Here is a 14,743-nt window from a genome sequence, read left to right as displayed (position 1 = left end):
ATGTTGGCGATCACTGCAGAAGTAAAGTTGGGGCTTCTGAAATCTTACCCACAGGCAAAACTGAGGGGTAACTGTGCCAAAATTGCAGCTTTTTGTGGTTCTCGTTTTAATACAATAGACATAAAAGTTTACTTAAAATTAAGTAAAAAGAATGAAGAGTGCTCTGGGTGGGTTTAGGATTGGCTTTACTGCTCCCTTTGAAGTCCAGGCCCCTGTCTTTTTTTGTTACCTCGTACTTTATCTTTTAAATTGTTTTACTTGTTCAGGATTTTTTTGCCTGCATGCTTTTTCTCTTGGTGAGATAGTTTACTTATGAAACGTAATCTGCCTTTCCCATAACAGAGCACAGGCATTTACGGCACCATCTCACTAAATACTAGAGACGAAAAGGCTATGCAAAAATCCCTGAACGCTCAGTGCCTGAAATAAAATCACCTTTGAGGCTCAGTTCCCATGCTGCATTGGCTGTGCACCACCATGAGTGTGTAAGCATAGAGATGGCAGGGGCATCAGAAACCCTCCCCAGGACGTCTTGGTTTACCTTCTGTTTTAGCACACTCGGCAGAAGCAATTCTCTCTGCTTGTGTTTAGTGTAACCTGTCACATATTACGCAGCTCAAGCAGTCACTCTTCTTAAAATGATATACAGGTAGGAACCGTCAATTTCACAGTAAAAATGAAATAATTGCTTACAATTGTAACCTAGAGCCAGGTGAGTCAGCTTTTCACTTGTTCGTCTTAAAAGGAAAGAGACAGTTTACCAAAGTAAATCTTTACTTTGTTGTTGGTCTGATTAACTGTCTTTAGTTTGTTCGTCAAACTAATATGGGGGGTGGGGATGTCAGCGGTTGTCGCTGGCAGCTTGTTTAGTTAACAATTGACAGGGTTCCTTAGATTGTGAACTCCTCGGAGCAGGGGCCATTCCTTCCCTAATGCCTGGAGAGCACTCAGTGTGCTGTGAGCGCTGCCAGAAACTAACAATAATAATAATCGGGCTATTCAGCATTCCCTCTTCGGGTCTCTAGATCTGAGGTTAAATTCTGCCTTCTGACCAGGAGGAGTTTGCATCTTTCTTCTTCTGTAAAGCAGACTTTGATCCCAAGAATATTAAATTTAAAAAATCAGATAAACAGGTTCAAAATATTAAGGCTGATTTGGCCACATTCTGCTCACAGCTGCAGTGGTGTAAATCTGGAATAATGCTGTAGCGTCTCTAACAAGGTGCTCTCATACGCTAACATTCAGTTAGTGTTTGGGAATGGACCCTGCTGTGGTTCATCAATGTAAATCCAGACTAGCTTCAACTGATTTACACCTGCATCGTAGAGCTGGTTTGGGGGTAAGTGGGGCTGTGATCTGAAGCGGGTTTCTGAAATTACAAATAATTAATGCCTTCCATTTAATTAAATAAATATTTGTTAATATTTCCAGTTTGATAAAAGCAGCAAAAAATTAACTGCTATAAAAAGCTGAGTTAGAAGATTAGAACAGATCAGATGTCGTAATAAACAAATCAAGCAGGCGGACAGATGTCTTCGTTCTGCATTTTAGGAGCATTTCATCTTCGTCTGCATGGTCCATATGGACAAACTAAAGACAATTAATCAGACCATCAACAAAGTAAAGATTTAAGACGAACAAGTGCAAATCTGAGTCGTCTGGCTCTAGGTAACAACTGTAAGCAATTATTTCATTTTTGCTATGAAACTGACTGTTCCTAGCTGCGTATCATTATACCATGTATCTTGAGAATGCAGCTGCTGCACTTGCATATGTACAGCTAGAAGCTGATAAGCCGGTTCTGCGGAAATCGTGGTTCCGGTCATTTAGAATTTGTGTCTATTGAGGCCCCATTCAATCCTCAATCCAGACATGCAGCTCAGATTGAGGTTAGTAGGTCACTGACCTCCAGTTGACATCAGTAACATCTGAGTGCATGGCCCGAGTGGTACATGGCCCTTTGGGGTAAGTGGATATGTTACTGAGAGTGGAAGTGTGATGACTAGACAAGACCAGGCTCTGCCTCCTTTGCTCATGTTGAGTTTCGCTCATCGGAGTCGTCCTATTGACTTCAGCAGAACTGCTCACTCGAGCAAGAGCTACTCAGCCTGAGGAAGGGATGCTAAACCTTATAACAGCCTGTGTGGCAAGCCGTTGTGTACTTAAGGCTGGGTTGTCATGTTAGATATGTGAAAACTCATGGTTATCCATGGAAATAAGGCATTCACAGAAAGAAACGTCCGTTCTGGGTCAGCTTGTGTTAGTCCAAATTCCCTTTATTTTGAATGGCCTCACTTAAAATCATTCATGTTTAACTCAGATTCTCAAATTTTTGGGATTGGCGTATCTTGCCCCGGCACATTGTTGACTGATCTGCATGTTAGCCCCCCATGTCCCGACACATTGCTTCCTCCCCACCTCTTTCTCTGTGTAGCTGAGATTTTGCTTTTGTTCTACATATTCTGTTTTCCTTGTTCCCCCAACCCTCTCCAGCCCTCTCTTCCCCGCCTCCCTGTGATGTCAGCATTGCTCTGTTGTGCCCCCCAGATTACTCTCCCTTTCCATCCTGGTTCTCCCTCTCTCTGTCTTTCCACTGACTTCAATGGATTTGAGCTCAGACATCTACCGTCACCAATCTCTCTCCTCTCTCTCTTCCTCACAATTCATGATGCTGTTTTTTTCCCCAACACCCAGAGGAATCTTGGAAACTGTGACAATCTGCTAGCTGTTGGAGTCCCTGCTCCCCACCATATCCTGAGCTTTGTGGCGGACTGCGATGCAAGCTCTCAAGGCTTTCAGTAAAGCAGGTTCCCTTGTTGGCTATTGCAACCTCCTACCCGTGGGCAATCCCAGTGATTACAAGTCATGGATGCTCTTTAGAAAACATGGGAAGTACGGAATCCATGACACATGTGGCCTTCGTTACCCCATTGTGCAGATGGGTAAATTAAGAGATTGTGAATTGCAGGTCACTTGAGGAACAGAGCCCAGGAGTCCCGACTTCCACTTCCCTGCTCTAACTATCCAACTGTGTATCTCAAGCAGTGGCTCTCAACCTGTGGTCCGTGGCCTCCTGGGGTTCCACAGAGCAAATGTAAAGTTTCCAAAGGGGTCCCCACCTTCATTTGACATTTTTTAGGGTCCACAAATGAAAAAATTGAGAACCACTGATCTAAGGCACCCTGTAGCTATTAGATATCCTTTTCCATGCAGTGAAAAGCTCGAGACCAATGTGCAGTTTGCACATTAGCTTATGAAAGAATCATGCCTGAAATCATAGAATACCAGGGTTGGAAGGGACCTCAGGAGGTCATCTAGTCCAACCCCCTCTGCTCAAAGCAGGACCAATCCCCAGTTTTTGCCCCAGATCCCTAAATGGCCCCCTCAAGGATTGAACTCGCAACCCTGGGTTTAGCAGGCCAATGCTCAAACCACAGAGCTATCCCTCCCCCCCAGCCACAGTAAATGTCAGAGTGTGAAACTGAGTGTTTTTGAGGCACTGTGAACAGATGGTCCCTCTTTTGGCACTGATCGTCATTTAAAGTGCACATTTGATATTGAACCTTTGCTCTTCCCAAGGCTCTCCTCCCACAGAAAGCTGCATGAATGGGGCAAGAGCAATGGCAAAACATGCAGGGCGGGAGGGAGCTGCATGGCATGCTTTCATCTGTTTCAACTGTGACTTGGATGCAGGGCGGTGGCGGGGGTGGTTCTTGACTGGAAAGCTCTTTGGAAATGGCCTACCTTAGCAAGGTTGATAGTGGAAAGTATACATCAGAGCAAATACATGGGGAAGTATTGCCGGAGCTGGGGAGAAGGGAGGATTAAGATTATTCTTGGGATCTGCAGCACAGAGGTGGAGTGGGCCCTGACACAGCAGTGAGCAGCAGGATGCAAAGCAAACAGCTGATTGCTGGCTGGCCATGTGCTGGCAGTGTGGAGATGCATCTTGAGCCTGGATTCAAGTTGTGTCAGGACATTAGCCAAGGGAAAACAGGCAGGGATGTACTAGGCAGGGAGTCAAGTTTCTCCTACTTGGACAGAGTGGGGCACATGCTGCCTGCTCAGATACTGTAGGGATGTGTGCTGTAAAATGTCTGAGTAAAACAGAGAATGCTGATGGCTATCTGTGGTATGGAGTGTGGAAATTATTTAGGGAGGGAAGGGCTCTATTTCAGTGGGATTTTTGACTAAGGACTGCAGATTTGACCCTATAGCTGTTGACACCAATATGTGGCTATATTTTACACATTTCTCTGACATGGAAGTAAAGAGCAACATTAATAAAAGTAAATCAGTCATTGAAAAGCAGGGAGTGGGGGGGGGGAGATAAATATTCTGTGGCTGCAAATAGAAATGGTGTGAACAAAGAAAGCCCTTTAAAATCTTTCATACTTTACTATACTAATCCCCAGTTCCTAATGAGGAAAACCATGGTACAAATCAGTGCTGTTCCTGCAAATCAGGGACACTTACAAATCCACATGCAAAATAACAGACCATGCCTGGTTGCACCAGCAGCGATGCAGAGGGGGTTAGACTCGCGCTGGCTTTTAAGGTGCTGTAGTTCCGAATTCTGAGGTAGCAGCACGTCAGATACAGGGTCCAACTGATGGAATGAGAAATACCATCTAAGAAAAGATGTTTCTGTGGAAGTCCGAGTAGTTTCTCCAAATGGAGCAAGTGGGACAGACGTATCTTGTGAATTTCATCCTGCAAACGTTATTTTACAAACCAGTGTGTTTCAGGGACAAACCCTACCCCCCACCTCCATGTCATGGGAATCCTGACAGGCAGCAGAACCAATAAACTTCTGCTGCACGAGGGGAGGCAGGATTTTGAGAGCCTGCTGCAAGGGCTCCTTGCTAAGACAGGGGTAGGGTAATTGGCTGGGAGACCTGTGGCTATGCAGATGCAGTGAACACCATCGAGAGGCTGCTCTGCAGCCTAGGAGGAGGTGTCCATTCCCTGACACCACTGAACGTGCCCCCTTGTCCGTCCATCCCCCGTAACCCCGCTCCCCCACCTGGGCCAAGCCTATTGACTTATACTTAGTGCAGGGACCAAAATTAGGCCCTTGGTCCCAGTTTCTGCCCAGTCTTCTGGACATGGCCCCAGAACCACTGCACAGCCCCTCGTCCTCCTCTCTTGCCGACAGGGTGGCAACTAGGTTCACAGAGTGAACTCTAGTTCTTACGCTGACATACCAGCTATGGAGGCTCCATTCCTGCTGTTTGGCGTGTGGGGGATTCCTCCTCCCCTTCCTCCTGCTCCAGGCCCTGCCGTGATACCTAGGTTGGGCACTGTGCAGAGGGTCTGGGATAAGGCTCAATCCTGCAAAGTGCTGAGCACTCCGGGCCACTCAGCAAAGCACATGTCCAACGTCAAGCACTCGCGCTGTCCATTGAAATCAACGGACTACTCAAGTGCCCGACGTCAAACACGTGCAGCTGGGTTGGCCCAGAGTGCCCAGCACCTTGCAGGATTGAGCACCTAACATCCTAAAGCATTTAACACCATTTGTTATCCTTCTGACAGCACTTCCCTTGCACATGCTGCTGCACCTTCTGCGTTCTTTATTGCAGCTGACACTGGGGGTTACAATGACTCACAGGGGTGACTTTGCCTGTTTTCCCCTCTCCTTTCGCTGAAACCGTATGGGTTGTTTTACTTCTAATCAGTAGGGCCCTACCAAATTCATGGTCCATTTGAGTCAATTTCATGGTCATAGGCTTTAAAAAATTGTAAATTTAGTGATTTCAGATATTTAAATCTTAAATTTCACGGTGTTGTAATGGTAGGGTTCCTGACCCAAAAAGGGCCTGTGGGGAGGGTCGCAAGGCCATTAGAGGCGGGTCGCGGCATTGCCACCCCTACTTCTGTGCTTCTGCCCTCAGAGCTGGGCCCTTGGCCAGCAGCCGCCGCTCTCCGGCTGCCCAGCTCTGAAGGCAGCGGCGCAGAAGCAAGGGCGGCATGGCAGGGTATCGCCACCCCTACTTCTGTGCTGCCATGGGTGGGGCGCTGCCCGCAGAGCTGGGCACCTGGCCAGCAGCTGCTGCTCTCTGGCCACCCCTCCCTGACTAATACTGCGACCCCCCACAAAAACCCTGCAACGCCCCCCACAACCTCCCCCTGGTTGAGAAACACTAGCCTGCCCTGTGAAATCAGTATAGTAGAGGGTAAAAGTACACAAAAGACCAGTTTTCAAGGTCTGTGACGCATTTTTCACGGCTGTGATTTTGGTAGGGCCCCACTCATCAGCGTTAAAATGCTGTTTAGAATTAATTTATATCTAGATTCAGTTCCTCCATAAAACTTTCTGTGAACATATCAAGTCTGCAGGCTCATGTATAAATACACTCCTCCTTTCTCAATCCAGCATCATTTCCCAGAAAGCTTCCTATAATCCCATTTCTCATGCTCGCTGTCATAAATATAAAGGGAAGGGTAAACCCCTTTGAAATCCCTCCTGGCCAGGGAAAAGCTCCTCTCACCTGTAAAGAGTTAAGAAGCTAAAGGTAACCTCGCTGGCACCTGACCAAAATGACCAATGAGGAGACAAGATACTTTCAAAGCTGGGAGGAGGGAGAGAAACAAAGGGTCTCTGTCTGTCTATATGCTGTTTCTGCTGGGGATAGACCAGGAATGGAGTCTTAGAACTTTTAGTAAGTAATCTAGCTAGGTATGTGTTAGATTATGATTTCTTTAAATGGCTGAGAAAATAATTGTGCTGAATAGAATAACTATTTCTGTCTGTGTATCTTTTTTGTAACTTAAGTTTTTGCCTAGAGGGATTCTCTATGTTTTGAATCTACCCTGTAAGGTATCTACCATCCTGATTTTACAGAGGTGATTTCTTTACTTCTATTTACTTCTATTTCTATTAAAAGTCTTCTTGTAAGAAAACTGAATGCTTTTTCATTGTTCTCAGATCCAAGGGTTTGGGTCTGTGGTCACCTATGCAAATTGGTGAGGGTTTTATCCAACATTTCCCAGGAAAGAGGGGGTGCAAGTGTTGGGAGGATTGTTCATTGTTCTTAAGATCCAAGGGTCTGGGTCTGTAGTCACCTAGGCAAATTGGTGAGGCTTTTTACCAAACCTTGTCCAGGAAGTGGGGTGCAAGGTTTTGGGAAGTATTTTGGGGGGAAAGACGTTTCCAAACAGCTCTTCCCCAGTAACCAGTATTTGTTTGGTGGTGGTAGCGGCCAATCCAAGGACAAAGGGTGGAATATTTTGTACCTTGGGGAAGTTTTGACCTAAGCTGGTAAAGATAAGCGTAGGAGGTTTTTCATGCAGGTCCCCACATCTGTACCCTAGCATTCAGAGTGGGGAAGGAACCTTGACACTCGCTAAAGCCGTGTTTTTAAAACTTTTCTCTAACATCTCTCATAAACAAAAATCTACTCTGCGATAATCCATCCATGTCAAGGTGTCCCTATAAGAGACGACATCTGCCTTTCTTAGGCATCCAAAAGCCCCGTTGATTTCAGTGCGCCCATGGAAGGCAGGATCAAACCCTTCATGTATTTTCTAACATAGATAAAACATTTTATCTGAAGTGGAAAAAACAATGATACGAGAGAGAGCGAGCGTGAGAGACAGGCAGAAAGTTACTTTTATGTTAGCTTTGCTCCACAATACTTTTAACGATGGATGGGAAGGTCCTCTGCTATTCATAAATGTGCAATACAATCCACTGCAAAAGTTTTATTGATATATAACAGTGATTCTCAAACTTTTGTACTGGTGATCCCTTTCACATAGCAAGCCTCTGAGTGTGACCCCCCTTTATAAATTAAAAACACTTTTTTATATATTTAACCATTATAAATGCTGGAGGCAAAGCCAGGTTTGGGGTCGAAGCTGACAGCTTGCGACCCCCAATGTAATAACCTCGCAACCCCCTGAGAGGTCCTGATCCCAGTTGAGAACCCCTAAAAGCTGCCAGTAGTTTTAGGATTTGTTTATATTTAGAGATTCAGTTTCATCTGCAAGTGAGGCGAGTAGAGAGAGACTTTGAGCCTAGAACAAAATGAGCACATTTAGTGTATCTTCACAGCTTCCATTCCTGTCCCCCATTTCTCTCCTTATTGTTGAGACAATCTGATAAGGAATTTTTCCTCCCCCTTTTCCCAGAACATTTGTAAAGAAATGGTATAACCCAACGTAGCAAGGGAAGTGCAACTTAAAGGTCTAATCATGCAAACTCTTGCAGGACTGGGCCCTAAATGGGTCATTCCATTAACCCCCCACATCTCGTGCCTGAATATTTTAGCACATACAATATCTGGATACTCTGAACACTTGTTCTTCTCAGGCCTCTGCAGTGCAGTGCAGAGTTAGGAATAGGAAAGCAGCCTCAGGTTAATGGAGCTTTATCAAGGATTTCAGGTGGTAGATCAGACCTTTGACGTTATTTTAGGGTAAAGACCAGTATTTCATGACTCTTATTTTGATACATCTCTTCCCTGTTTACATGGATCATTTTCTTAGCTTACTTTGTCTGTTTTCTATATTTCTTAGTTTATCTGAGTGAGAAGGTATTGGTCGGAATTCTCAGCTTTAAATGCCTTTAGCCAGCTGTCAGTTCGGTCTCTGGACGCAACTTTCCCATGTATCCATGTCCTGAATTTTGACGAGTAAACTGGCACAAACATTCCTCTGCTGACTTGGGTTCCCAAATATGGGATGTGTCTATGCTGGTGCAGCACATCCAGAGCTCAGAGACAGCGATGATGAGCATGACAGAAGAACCGAGATGGAATAGAATAGAAAATTGTGCCCTCTTTCTTGCTCTCCAAAAGCTCAAATTCTGCTTAACTTGCTTCAGCATATAGGGATGGATCTGAAGTCAGTGCACAGGGTCATTAGCTTAAATGGGCTTTGGATCAGCATCTTAAAGCGGCACTTGGAGAGGCCGCCAATTCTGCCACGCCCAGTTTTTCATTTTGTGTGAGAATTTAGAAAAATAATTCCTCCTTGGACTTTCTAGTCTCCCTTTATTTAACTATTGCTGAGTAATAACTCCTCTGCCTTGGTGCAAGAGATCCATTTTGCTTTCTTGTATTGAGCCTTCATGGCAATTTCAAGTCAGCCACTGTTCACTGAAGTGTTTCTAGTTACTGCATTCTCCTGCTATCGGTATATGGTATCGCTTTGTTCTGGTACATCTCTGACAGCTACCCTAGCTGGTTTATGCCTCTGTAGATAGTTATTAATTTGAGTGTCTCTTTCTTTTCAGCCTTTTCCCACCACGCAAGACTGCCAGTACAGTACCTTTCCCCTCCATCTTCCTTCCGCATGGAGAAGTTACTCTGAGCCTGCTGCACAATACACACTCACTCTGGCCTTTTGCCTCTTTCCTTTCCATATCCTGAGAAGTAAATCAAGATGAAATAATTAAACATACCCTGTATAAAATGCATATTTTACCTTCCTAAATTTCAAATCTGTTGTTAGACTGAAATGTGCTAATGGTCGCCATCAAGCAGGTCTTTGATCTGTAGATTAATTACAGACCTGGATAAAACTGATGGGTGTGCTAACAACCCCTTTTTCAGGCTAAATAGGAGGAGCAATTAAACCCCTTTATGGAGTGAAAGCTGGATACAATAGACCCTGCTGCCCAAGGTACTGGACTGCATAGCAGAGCCTGAGCAATGTTAAGCCATGTGATCCGAGAGGGTTCGCTGGGACTAGCTCAAACACACAGGGGCTCTCAACTCCTTCTAGGAGTCTGATTTGTTTTGTGCACCCCAAGTTTCACCTCACTTAAAAACTGCTTGCTTACAAAATCAGACATAAAAACACAAAAGTATCACAGCGCACCACAATTGAAAAATGGCTGACTTTCTCATTTTGACCATATAATTAAAAAAAAATCGATTGGAATATAAATATTGTACTTTCATTTCAGTGCATAGTATATAGAGCAGTATAAAGTCACTGTATGAAATTTTAGTTTGTACTGACTTTGCTAGTGCTTTTTATGTAAAACTAGGCAAATATCTAGATGAGTTGATGTACCCCCGGAAGACCTCTGTGTACCCCTGGCTGAGAACCTCTGGGCTAGGGGATGGCTTTGTTACAGGTATAGGGTGGGGGGAGAAGCAGCATGACCATGCCTCTGGGACAAAGCTGAGAGACCGCTTCTTTTGGGCCCAGGACTGGCTGGAAAGGCACATTTGGATTTCTGATCAAGGAAGCTGTCTGCTGCTGTGTGCTCCTATTGTGTTAATGGAAATGGAAATTTGTGGACATTCTTTGTAAATAAACAAGATTGCACAAAGAAATATCTGATTCATATAATTACTTTCTCCTCCTAATGGAAACAACCTGGCAATGCCCCAAATATTGGCTAAATGCTTGTACCAAGGGGAGGGCAGCACTATTTTGTGAATATAAAGAAAGGATAATTAATGCACACAGACATCATTTTACGGGGTCAGTAGCTAGTCAAATAGCGACTTTCTATTTTTAAAAAAAATGCTTCATGCATAGAAAATATTTTATAGTAACTTTTAAATGTCCGTTTTGATATTAAGACCTAAGTAACAGTAGCATGACATGTTTTGAGAAAAAAATAACTCACGTACAAAGAATAATGGTGTTATTTTCAAAGCATTCTTCATGCAGAATACAAGTTATGGGTCTGCTCATTCAAAACTTTCCTTGAAATTAATGGAGATGAAGGGTATGCAAAGAATGAGAGTCTAGGCTGTGTTTTGTATGAATTTCAGGGCCGAATGGTTTTGTTGCGGGGGTGGAGATAGGGCGAAAAGGGAATCTGGAGTAATTCCAGTGAAGTCAGATGACCTCTTCCAGATTTACATTCGGGTAGTTAAGCAGAATTTTACCATTGCGCATACCTACTCTGTGCCCATTTTACCAGTATGGGAATGCTCATCTTTGAGATTTTAAAGCACATTTTAAATTTAGATGATTAGGATGCTCTGGGAGGATTTTTTCCTCAACCCAGAATGAGGTCTATCAATATTTCCTCTCCGGTGTGGGTATCTTTGGAAGTATCGAGCTGCTCTCGTGTGTTCTAGGTTTTACAGTGTTGCATGCTCATTGTCATGTAACCTGTGAGCGGCTGAGACCAGGCCTGTCTTTTCACTATGTTTCTATATAACACTGTGCACAATGGAGTGCGGTACTTGTAGGTATTATTGCAATACAAATAATAACTTCTGTAACCGCCATAACTGATGCAATGGTCTACTGAGTAAACGTGACACTTCATGTAAATGCCACTAATGCGTAGCTAGAAAGTATCTCCTTATGGCATTATGGAGGGCCCACTCAGCTCTATGTCTTCTTGGATCCCTTTGAAATTAAAACATTTAGGTCTTATATGAATAGTCCCTTTGAAATCAACAAAATCACACGAATAAGGGCTTCAGGATTGGGACCTAAACCCCCGGCTTGCTCCCCCGCAACCCTCCCCCTCCCCCCCCAAAAAAATTATGTTAAATTGTGTCAAAAGCTCTAGTTAGCCAGGAATAAACCAGCAGCCATGTGTTCGTTTTAAAACCCTGCGTTTTGCCATTTAATTCCTGCTCTAATTAATTACTGTAGGGCTGGAAATTCTATGACTCTAGCTTTCCTACAGTGATGTCAAGGAATTTTATGGCTACTGTAATGTGCTGTCCTAGCTACAGTGACTAGCTAAAGTGTTTGTGGCAATTCAGTGTTTAACAGCGAACACGTTTGCTTTTATAGGGAAAGGAGGAATCCAGACTAATGCTTTCAGCAAACAAACCATGCTGTCACCCCAACACGCTCCTCTTCAGAATGTAAGTACATGCTGAAAACCAAATTCGCGTTTCGCTTGTTTATGAATCGGTTACAGTGGAGGCCGTGAATGGCTGGAGTTAGTGTTATCATTTATTATTTGCATTGCAGTAACACTGACAGGCCCAGTTCAGGAGTGGGGCTTTATGGCGCTAGGTGCCGTACAAAGAGAGCACAGAGCTGGAGATCTTACAAGTTGTGAAGTGTCTATAAAACAATGTGAAGGGGCGGGGGGAATGGGGAAAGCTAATACAATCGTGCATAGGCCAGAAACATCTCTACATGGGCCAGAGGTGCGTAGCCAGATGGCTTCATGCTGCTTACGTATGGTCTGAACAAAACTGAATAACGTAAGCTAAATATCCAACATCTCTTCTGGCTGCCTACCTAGCTAGTATCCCTTGCCAGTTCGCTGTAGTCACTGGGGGTGGGGGGACGGGATGGGTGTGTGTGTGTGGAAAGTGGAGTGGAGAGAGTGGCAATTTTAAGGTAACAGTTGTCAGAGGAAAAACTGAAGCAAAACTAAAGAACTGTCCAATCGTCTGGTGAAAACATAGCCCTTCAGAAGCAAAAAACCATGCTGTTGCTAACAATCCCTTTTGCGCTGAAGAAGGGAGGATCGTTTCATTTTATTGCATCTGGAAACAGACTAGAGCAAGTCCTAATGTCTCTTTGATTTTCAGACTTCACAGGGGAAAGGTTACAAGGGCAATGCAATTAAGACTTGCAAGCAGGAATAGGCAAAGCTGAGGAACACCGTTAATAGACCTCAAATTAACTTGGACAAGGTGAATTTCAAAAAAGTAAATTAGACAGTATAAGATGGAGTGATGGCCCTAATTCCATCCATTTAATAACCCCGGTAACTCCTCATCCTTCCAGAGAGGTGGGCTGGGCTCTGCTTGTGGGGTTCCAGACCCCGGGCTCCAGCCCAAGCCCAAACATCTGTGCCATGTTTACATCCCTGCAGCCCGAACCCCATGAGCGTCAACTGACCCAGGCCAGCAGTGTGTGTGTAATTGCTGTGTAGATGTACCCGAAATGTCCCAGAGCTCTTGGCTGAGATTTTTCTCATCTCCTTGTCTCATTCTCATTTCCCCTGCCTGTATTTGCTGTTCTCTTGTGCTGATCCCAAGCAGGGTGTGCTGCTGATAGGTCTGGGGGTTGCTCAGAATTCAGCAGAGGCTTAGTGGACGCCCAGAGCTTGCTCAGCAGGTGAGTGTTTGATCACACCAGGCTGAGCCAAAGGGTCTGCAGCACAGACTTTCACGTGAGAGTTAAGTGACCAAAATGGGCTTGTCAGTAAATAGAACTGGAGTGGGAAATCAGGTGTGCAGCAGCCATTTTGCTTCCCGTAACATACCAACTTCGACACTGTTTGCAAGAAAGGGTCATTCAGTCTGAAATTATGGTAGTTTATAGTGTAAAAAAAAAGTTAAAATCAAAACAAAATGCTCTGAAATTTTCAGACTGAAACACTTAGATTGACCCAATACAAAAACCAGTTTGGATGATCAGTCCATGAACATTTTCATGATTTTGACTTTTCTTCACAATCCAGGATGGGAAATGTTTTTGAAATCTCTCTTCCCCTCCCCCCGAATGAGAGAACCATTTCCCACCCAGCCCTGTGAACCATAAACAAACATAGCCATGGCCTCACCCCATGGAAATGTCTTAAGGGACTTAAGAAACGATAGCTGTTCTAGAGAAATTTTGAACCATCCTATAGAACTGAATACAGAAATCTGTCCCTAGCATTCGCTATTGTGCCAGATAGGTTTTTAGAGTAATTTCTATAGAACTCCATTGCCTTTATTTCCTGTTAAATGCTACAGGACTTTGGCACTTGTTGGCAATGCCAGCCCCTGGAGATGTTCTTTCAGAATGTAGACATTTGACATTCTGCATGTTACCATCTTCCCAAGAGCGGCTTGCTTCAATTTGCAAACTCGTTAACAGCCAGAGTGAGAATGCAAGAGCTCCTGCAATGCGCTGCATGAGCCATGCAGATCACCGTTGTTGACTATGGAAATCCTTTGCCGACAGGCATAAGGCACAGACTGCATATTCATAAACAAAGTCCTCCTGGCCACTTTCATAGTGCTGCCATATACTGCAGGTCTGTGCAGTTGCTGAGCAAGCTGGATTATCTCTGCTCCCTCCTGTTGGACGGAGACCAGGTAAGTATTTGCTCAGCATCCTTGACAGCTCTCTAACTTTTGCTGTGCTTCTCCAGCAAGTTCTGCATTTCTTCAGGACCAAGCACTGGATGTATCGTTGAATTGTTTTCTTCTTGCTCTGGTACGCTTACTGCACCAGGGCTTTTATTTTTCTCTGAATAACCTGATTTTCCGTCCCCGGATTTATTGTACAAACTATAGCCTTTAGCCTTGCCTTGCTGCTTGCTAACCAGCCTGCCTTCCTCTCAGGGGCTCACTTAATTTCAGCTCTGCTTCTTTAAAAACATTGTTACTTCTACAGCTGTAGGAATGTGGTTCTCCAGTGAAAATGACCATGGGAAAATGGCACTTTCTGCTACCTGTGTGTATTACTGGTCAGTTCTAGTGGCTTCAGTGGCTAAAATATGGTAGCACACCAAGGTTGGTGTGCTCACCTCGTGGTTGGGCCACACAAGAGGTTAAGAGTCTACTAATGCTACCTGATGATAGAGTTACACCTTCTAGAGCCCGTGTAAAGTTCTGATGTTTTTAGCATTGAAGGTCCTGTGTTGGCTGGTGGTTACACCAGCACAGTGGAGAGATGGTGAACTGGGTATGGTTCCTTTGTGTTCTTCACCTAGTAGAAAAACGTACTGCCTTCAAATCAGCTGACCCTATTAGTGCTCAGTTAAGGAAATGGGGTTACACAGCTGTCATGGACGGCCTAATGAAGTTTGCACAACGTTTATTTACTGCTGATATGGGAAAAGAAAAGAACCCAGATT

At 44.4% G+C, this 14,743-nt stretch overlaps 1 protein-coding gene across 1 annotated transcript in view; it reads left to right on the top strand.

Annotated features, from left to right (window-relative positions):
* Positions 1–11,778: 11,778 nt before the first annotated feature.
* The window catches only part of HTR2C (5-hydroxytryptamine receptor 2C), a 352,370-nt gene continuing 349,405 nt past the window's right edge, over positions 11,779–14,743 (top strand). Inside the window, exon 1 of the mRNA XM_084639263.1 lies at positions 11,779–11,798. The gene's annotated coding sequence lies outside the window, so the exon portion shown is untranslated. The remainder of the gene's footprint in view (positions 11,799–14,743) is intronic.

The sequence above is a fragment of the Lepidochelys olivacea genome (assembly GCF_965140295.1).
Source record: "Lepidochelys olivacea isolate rLepOli2 genome assembly, chromosome: 9".
In the NCBI taxonomy this organism is placed as follows: domain Eukaryota; kingdom Metazoa; phylum Chordata; order Testudines; family Cheloniidae; genus Lepidochelys; species Lepidochelys olivacea.
This window is presented reverse-complemented; position numbering and strand designations above follow the sequence as displayed.